The sequence below is a fragment of the Triticum aestivum genome, chromosome 3A (assembly GCF_018294505.1).
Source record: "Triticum aestivum cultivar Chinese Spring chromosome 3A, IWGSC CS RefSeq v2.1, whole genome shotgun sequence".
NCBI lineage: Eukaryota > Viridiplantae > Streptophyta > Magnoliopsida > Poales > Poaceae > Triticum > Triticum aestivum.
Genome location: NC_057800.1, coordinates 600,881,016 through 600,888,981, shown reverse-complemented (window position 1 = coordinate 600,888,981; position 7,966 = coordinate 600,881,016).

The following is a 7,966-nucleotide window of genomic DNA, read 5'->3' as shown; positions in this document are numbered from 1 at the left end:
CTACATAACACTTCACCATTATTTGGGCCTAGAGGAAGGCATTGGGAAGTAATAAGTAGATGATGGGTTGCTAGAGTGACAGAAGCTTAAACCCTAGTTTATGTGTTGCTTCGTAAGGGGCTGATTTGGATCCATATGTTTCATGCTATGGTTAGGTTTACCTTAATACTTTTGTTGTAGTTGCGGATGCTTGCAATAGAGGTTAATCATAAGTGGGATGCTTGTTCAAGTAAGAACAGCACCCAAGCACCGGTCCACCCAGATATCAAATTATCAAAGTACCGAACGCGAATCATATGAACATGATGAAAACTAGCTTGACGATATTCCCATGTGTCCTCGGGAGTGCTTTTCCTTATATAAGAGTTTGTCCAGGCTTGTCCTTTGCTATAAAAAGGATTGGGCCACCTTGTTGCACTTTATTTACTTTGGTTACTTGTTGCTCGTTACAAATTATCTTCTCACAAAACTATATGTTACCACTTATTTCAGTACTTGCAGAGAATACCTTGCTGAAAACCGCTTGTCATTTCCTTCTGCTCCTCATTGGGTTCGACACTCTTATTATCGAAAGGACTACGATAGATCCCATATACTTTTGGGTCATCAAGACTATTTTCTGGCGCCGTTGCCGGGGAGTGAAGCGCCTTTGGTAGGTGGAATTTGGTAAGGAAAAATTTATATAGTGTGCTGAAATTTACTGTCACTTGTTATTATGGAAAGTAATCCTCTGAGGGGCTTGTTCGGGGTACCTTCACCTCGACCAGTAGAGCAAAGAGTTGCTCCTCAACCTACTGAACCTACTGAAAATGAAAATGAAAATACTTGCTTTGAAGTTCCTTCGGGTATAATAGAAAAACTGCTAGCTAATCCTTTTTTAGGAGATGGAACAAAACATCCTGATGAACATCTAATATATGTGGATGAAGTTTGTGGATCATTTAAGCTTGCATGTGTAACCGGAGATGTCGTTAAGAAGAAGGTCTTCCCCTTATCTTTGAGGGGAGATGCATCGACATGGTATAGGCTATGTGTGATATGAGGTCTTGGAATTACAAATGATTGAAATTGGAATTTCATCAGAAGTTTTATCCTATGCATCTTGTTCATCGTGATCGCAATTATATATATAATTTTTGGCCTCGCGAAGGAGAAAGCATCGCTCAAGCTTGGGGGAGGCTTAAATCAATGTTATATTCATGCCCCAATCATGAGCTCTCAAGAGAAATAATTATTCAAAATTTATATGCTCGGCTTTCTGATAACAATCGCACCATGCTCGATACTTCTTGTGCTGGCTCTTTTATGATGAAGACTATTGAATTCAAATGGGATTTATTGGAAAGAATTAAACGCAACTCTGAAGATTGGGACCTCGAGAATGGTAAGGAGTCAGGTATGACACCTAAGTTTGATTGTGTTAAACCTTTCCGTAAGTTTAGCACTAAATATGGACTTGATTCTGAGATAGTAGCTTCTTTCTGTGAATCTTTTGCTACTTATGTCGATCTCCCTAAGGAGAAGTGGTTTAAATATCATCCTCCCATAGAAGTAAAAGTAGATGAACCAATTAAAGTTGAAGAAAAGACTGTCACTTATAATGATCCTGTTGTTCCTACTTGCTATGTTGAGAAACCACCTTTCCCTGTTAGGATAAAGGATCATGCTAAAGCTTCAACTGTGGTTCATAAAAGCAATATTAAAACATATACACCTCCTGAGCAAGTTAAAATAGAACCTAATATTGCTATTGTTGAAGATCTCTTATCTGATAATATTGATGGGCATGTTATTCAGTTCTGCAGTGAAATTGCTAGAATTGCTAAACCTTGTGCTAAAGATAAACATACTTGTGGTAGCTGTGCTTGTTATTTCTGTTAAAATAGGAGATCATTGTTATCATGGCTTATGTGATATGGGTGCTAGTGCTAGTGTTATACCGCATACTTTATACAAAGAAATTAAGCACGAAATTGCACCTGCTGAGTTAGAAGGAATTGATGTTACAATTAAACTTGCCAATAGAGATATTATATCCGCAATAGGGATTGTTAGAGATGTTGAAGTTTTGTGTGGGAAAACTAAATATCCTGCTGATTTTCTTGTTCTTGGTTCCCCACAAGATAGCTTTTGTCCCATAATATTTAGTAGACCCTTCTTGAATACAGTTAATGCTAGGATAGACTGCGAAAAGAATGTTGTTACTATTGGCTTGGATGATATAACTCATGAATTTAATTTCTCTAAATTTAGTAAACAACGCCGTGAAGAAGAATTGCCTAGTAAGGATGAAATTATTGGTCTTGCTTCTATTGTCGTACCTCCCAGTGATCCTTTAGAACAATATTTGCTAGACCATGAGAATGATATGTTTATGAATGAAAGAAGGGAAATAGATGAAGTATTCTTTAAACATGAACCTATGCTGAAACACAATTTGCCTGTTGAAATCCTAGGGGATCCCCCTCCACCTAAGGGTGATCCCGTGTTTGAGCTTAAAATGTTGCCTGATAATCTTAAATATGCTTATCTTGATGAAAATAAGATATATGCTGTTATTATTAGTGCTAACCTTTCAGAGCATGAAGAAGAAAGATTATTGAAAACTCTGAAGAAGCACCGTGCTGCTATTGGATATACTCTTGATGATATTAAGGGCATTAGTCCCACTCTATGTCAACATAAAATAAATTTGGAAGCAGATGCCAACCAGTTTGTGATCCTCAACGACATCTGAATCCTAAAACAAAAGAAGTGGTAAGAAAAGAAATACTAAAGCTTCTGGAGGCAGGTATAATTTATCCTGTTGCTGATAGTTAGTGGGTAAGTCATGTTCATTGTGTCCCTAAGAAGGGAGGTAGTACTGTTGTCCCTAATGATAAAAATGAATTGAAGAATTATTACAGGTTATAGGATGGTAATTGATTTCCGCAAATTAAATAAGGCTACTAAGAAAGATCATTACCACTTACCTTTTATCGATCAAATGCTAGAAAGATTATGCAAACATACACATTACTGCTTTCTAGATGGTTATTATGGTTTCTCTCAAATACCTGTGTCGGCTAAAGATCAATCAAAGACTACTTTTACATGCCCTTTTGGTACTTTTGCTTATAGACATATGCCTTTTGGTTTATGTAATGCACCTGCTACCTTTCAAAGATGCATGATGGCTATATTCTCTGACTTTTGTGAAAAGATTTGTGAGGTTTTCATGGATGATTTTTCCGTCTATGGATCTTCTTTTGATGATTGCTTGAGCAACCTTGATCGAGTTTTGCAGAGATGTGAAGAAACTAATCTTGTCTTGAATTGGGAAAAGTGCCACTTTATGGTTAATGAAGGTATTGTATTGGGGCACAAAGTTTCTGAAAGAGGTATTGAAGTTGATAAAGCCAAGGTTGATGCTATTGAAAAGATGCCATGTCCCAAGGACATCAAAGGTATAAGAAGTTTCCTTTGTCATGCCAGATTTTATAGGAGGTTCATTAAGGACTTCTCAAAAAATTCTCGGCCTCTGACTAATTTATTACAAAAAGATATACCATTTGTCTTTGATGATGATTGTGTAGAAGCATTTGAAATACTTAAGAAAGCATTAGTCTCTGCACCTATTGTTCATCCACCAGATTGGAATTTACCCTTTGAAATTATGTGTGATGCTAGTGATTATGCTGTAGGTGTTGTTCTAGGGCAAAGAGTTGATAAGAAATTAAATGTTATCCACTATTCTAGTAAGACTCTAGACAATGCTCAAAGAAATTATGCTACTACTGAAAAAGAACTTTTAGCAGTTGTATTTGCTTGTGATAAGTTCAGACCTTATATTATTGATTCTAAAGTAACTATCCACACTGATCATGCTGCTATTAAATATCTTATGGAGAAGAAAGATGCTAAACCTAGACTTATTAAATGGGTTCTTTTGCTACAAGAATTTGATTTGCATATTGTTGATAGAAAAGGAGCTGAGAACCCCGTTGCAGACAACTTATCTAGGTTAGAGAATGTTCTTGATGACCCACTACCTATTGATGATAGCTTTCCTGATGAACAATTAAATGTCATAAGTACTTCTCGTAGTACTCCTTGGTATGCTGATTATGCTAATTACATAGTTGCTAAATTCATACCACCTAGCTTCACATACCAACAAAAGAAAAAGTTCTTCTATGATTTGAGACATTACTTTTGGGAAGACCCACATCTTTATAAAGAAGGAGTAGATGGTGTTATTACACATTGTGTACCTGAGCATGAACAGGAACAGATCCTACGCAAGTGCCACTCTGAAACTTATGGAAGACACCGCGCAGGAGATAGAACTGCACATAAGGTATTGCAATCCGGTTTTTATTGGCCTACTCTCTTCAAGGATGCCCGTAAGTTTGTCCTATCTTGTGATGAATGTCAAAGAATTGGTAATATTAGTAGACGTCAAGAAATGCCTATGAATTATTCACTTGTTATTGAACCATTTGATGTTTGGGGCTTTGATTATATGGGACCTTTTCCTACCTCTAATGGATATACACATATTTTAGTTGCTGTTGATTACGTTACTAAGTGGGTAGAAGCTATTCCAACTAGTAGTGCTGATCATAACACTTCTATTAAAATGCTTAAAGAAGTTATTTTTCTGAGGTTTGGAGTCCCTAGATATTTAATGACTGATGGTGGTTCACATTTTATTCATGGTGCTTTCCGTAAAATGCTTGCTAAATATGACGTCAATCATAGAATTGCATCTCCGTATCACCCACAGTCTAGTGGTCAAGTAGAATTAAGTAATAGAGAACTCAAATTAGTTTTGCAAAAGACTGTCAACAGTTCTAGAAAGAATTGGTCCAAGAAACTTGATGATGCATTATGGGCCTATAGAACTGCATATAAAATTCCTATGTGTATGTCTCCGTATAAAATGGTATATGGAAAAGCACGTCACTTACCTCTCGAACTAGAACATAAGGCATATTGGGCTATTAAAGAGCTCAATTATGATTTCAAACTTGCTGGTGAAAAGAGGTTATTTGATATTAGCTCACCTGATGAATGGATAACCCAAGCTTATGAAAATGCTAAGTTGTTTAAAGAAAAGGTTAAAAGATGGCATGACAAAAGGATACAAAAGCGTGAGTTTAATGTAGGTGATTATGTATTGCTATACAACTCTTATCTACGATTTTTTTTGCAGGGAAACTTCTCTCTAAATAGGAAGGCCCCTATGTTATCGAGGAGGTCTATCGTTCCGGTGCCATAAAAATCAACAACTTCGAAGGCACAAATCCGAAGGTGGTAACGGTCAAAGAATCAAACATTATATCTCAGGTAATCCCATAAATATTGAAACCAATATTATTGAAACCGGAACCCCGGAGGAATACATAAGGGACACTTTCCAGAACGTTTCAGACTCCGAAAAGGAATAGGTATGTGGTACGGTAAGTAAACAGACTCCAAAACAATTTTTAAGGCAATATTTCTCCGTTTTGGAATATTTAGAAAAATAGAAAAATAAGTAGCAGTCCGGGAAGGACACGAGGGCCCCATGAGGGTGGAGGGCTCGCCCTACCCCCCTGGGCGCGCCCCCTACCTCGTGAGCACCTCGTGTGCCTTCCGGACTCCGTTTTCTTGCACGATACGTATTTTGGTCGGTAAAAATTTACTATATATTCTCCCGAAGGTTTTGACTCCCGTGTTGCGCAATTATCCTCTGTTTTTGTTTTGAGCTGTCCCGCTGCAGATTAGATCAACATGTCTTCCCAGGATTCGGAAGGAGAAAGCTATGTGGATGATTACTTAGCTAACCCTAAGGTCTATGGAGATGTGGAGCACGATGGTTGGACCATGGAGGAAGAAGAGGACTATGAACCCAATGGGAAGGGGGAGACGAGCTCAGATGAAGATGAAGCCCCATTACCTCAACCTGGGGATATGCAGACGTATCTATAATTTTTGATTGCTCCATGCTATATTATCTACTGTTTTGGACTATATTAGGCTTTATTTTCCACTTTTATATTATTTTTGGGACTAACCTATTAACCGGAGGCCCAGCCCAGAATTGCTGTTTTTTCCTATTTCAGTGTTTCGAAGAAACGGAATATCAAACAGAGTCCAAACGGAATGAAACCTTCGGAAACGTGATTTTTTCACCGAACGTGATCCAGGAGACTTGGACCCTCCGCCAAGGCATCAGAGAGGCGGTCACGAGGGTGGGGGCTCCCCCCCCCTAGGGCGCGCCCCCTGCCTCGTGGGCCCCTCGGAGCTCCACTGACGTACTCGTTCCTCCTATATATACCTATGTACCCCCAAACGATCAGAAAATGAGCCAAAAACCTAATTCCATTGTCGCAACTTTCTGTATCCACGAGATCCCATCTTGGGGCCTATTCCGGAGCTCCGCCGGAGAGGACCGTCATCACGGAGGGCTTCTACATCATCATAGCCTCTCCGATGAAGTGTGAGTAGTTTACCTCAGACCTTCGGGTCCATAGTTAGTAGCTAGATGGCTTCTTCTCTCTTTTTGGATCTCAATACAAAGTTATCCCCCTCTCTTGTGGAGATCTATTCGATGTAATCTTCCTTTTGTGGTGTGTTTGTTGAGACTGATGAATTGTGGGTTTATGATCAAGTCTATCTATGAATAATATTTGAATCTTCTCTGAATTCTTTTATGTATGATTGGTTATCTTTGCAAGTCTCTTGGAATTATCCGTTTGGTTTGGCCAACTAGATTGGTAGTTCTTGCCATGGGAGAAGTTCTTAGCTTTGGGTTCGATCTTGCGGTGTCCTTTCCCAGTGACAAAAGGGGCAGCAAGGCACGTATTGCATCGTTGCCATCGAGGATAACAAGATGGGGTTTATTTCATATTGCATGAATTTATCTATCTACGTCATGTCATCTTGCTTAAGGCGTTACTCTGTTTTTAACTTAATACTTTAGATGCATGCTGGATAGCGGTCGATGAGTGGAGTAATAGTAGTAGATGCAGAATCGTTTCGGTCTAATTGTCACGGACGTGATGCCTATATACATGATCATGCCTAGATATTCTCATAACTATGCTCAATTCTGTCAATTGTTCAACAGTAATCTGTTCACCCACCGTAGAATACTTATGCTATTGAGAGAAGCCACTAGTGAAACCTATGGCCCCCGGGTCTATTCTCATCATATCAATCTCCATCACTTTAATATTGTTTTGCTTTTTTACTTTGCCTTTACTTTTTTACTTTGCATATTTATACCAAAAACACCAAAAATATTATATCTATCAGATCTCACTCTCGTAAGTGACCGTGAAGGGATTGACAACCCCTAATCACGTTGGTTGCGAGTAGCTATTGTTTTGCAGGTACGAAGGACTTGAGTGTGGCCTCCTGCTGGATTGATACCTTGGTTCTCAAAAACTGAGGGAAATACTTACGCTACTCTGCTGCATCATCCCTTCCTCTTCGGGGAAAACCAACGCAAGCTCAAGAGGTAGCAAGAAGGATTTCTGGCTCCGTTGCCGGGGAGTCTACGCAAAAAGTCAACATACCAAGTACCCGTCACAATCCCTATCTCTCGCATTACATTATTTGCCATTTGCCTCTCGTTTTCCTCTCCCCCACTTCACCCTTGCCGTTTTATTCACCCTCTCTCTCTATCCTCCCTCTCTTTCTCCGTTTGCCTCTTTTGCCCGTTTGCTCTTGTTTGCTCGTGTGTTAGTTTGCTTGCTTGTCGTTATGGCTAGTTCTTTACCTCCTGCCTCTATGTCTGAAATTGGGGATACCATTGTGGATAATGATTTTGATGCTCCTACTAAAGAACCCACTATCTCACATATAAAAAGATTTCGTGTTGGTAGCGGTAATATTATTGGAAAAGGAGTTATTCAAAATTTCTTTACTTGTGTCGGTGCTTTACGTTCTATGGGTAGTTCTATTCTTCATAGAACTAGTAGTCTTGCGGACGCTA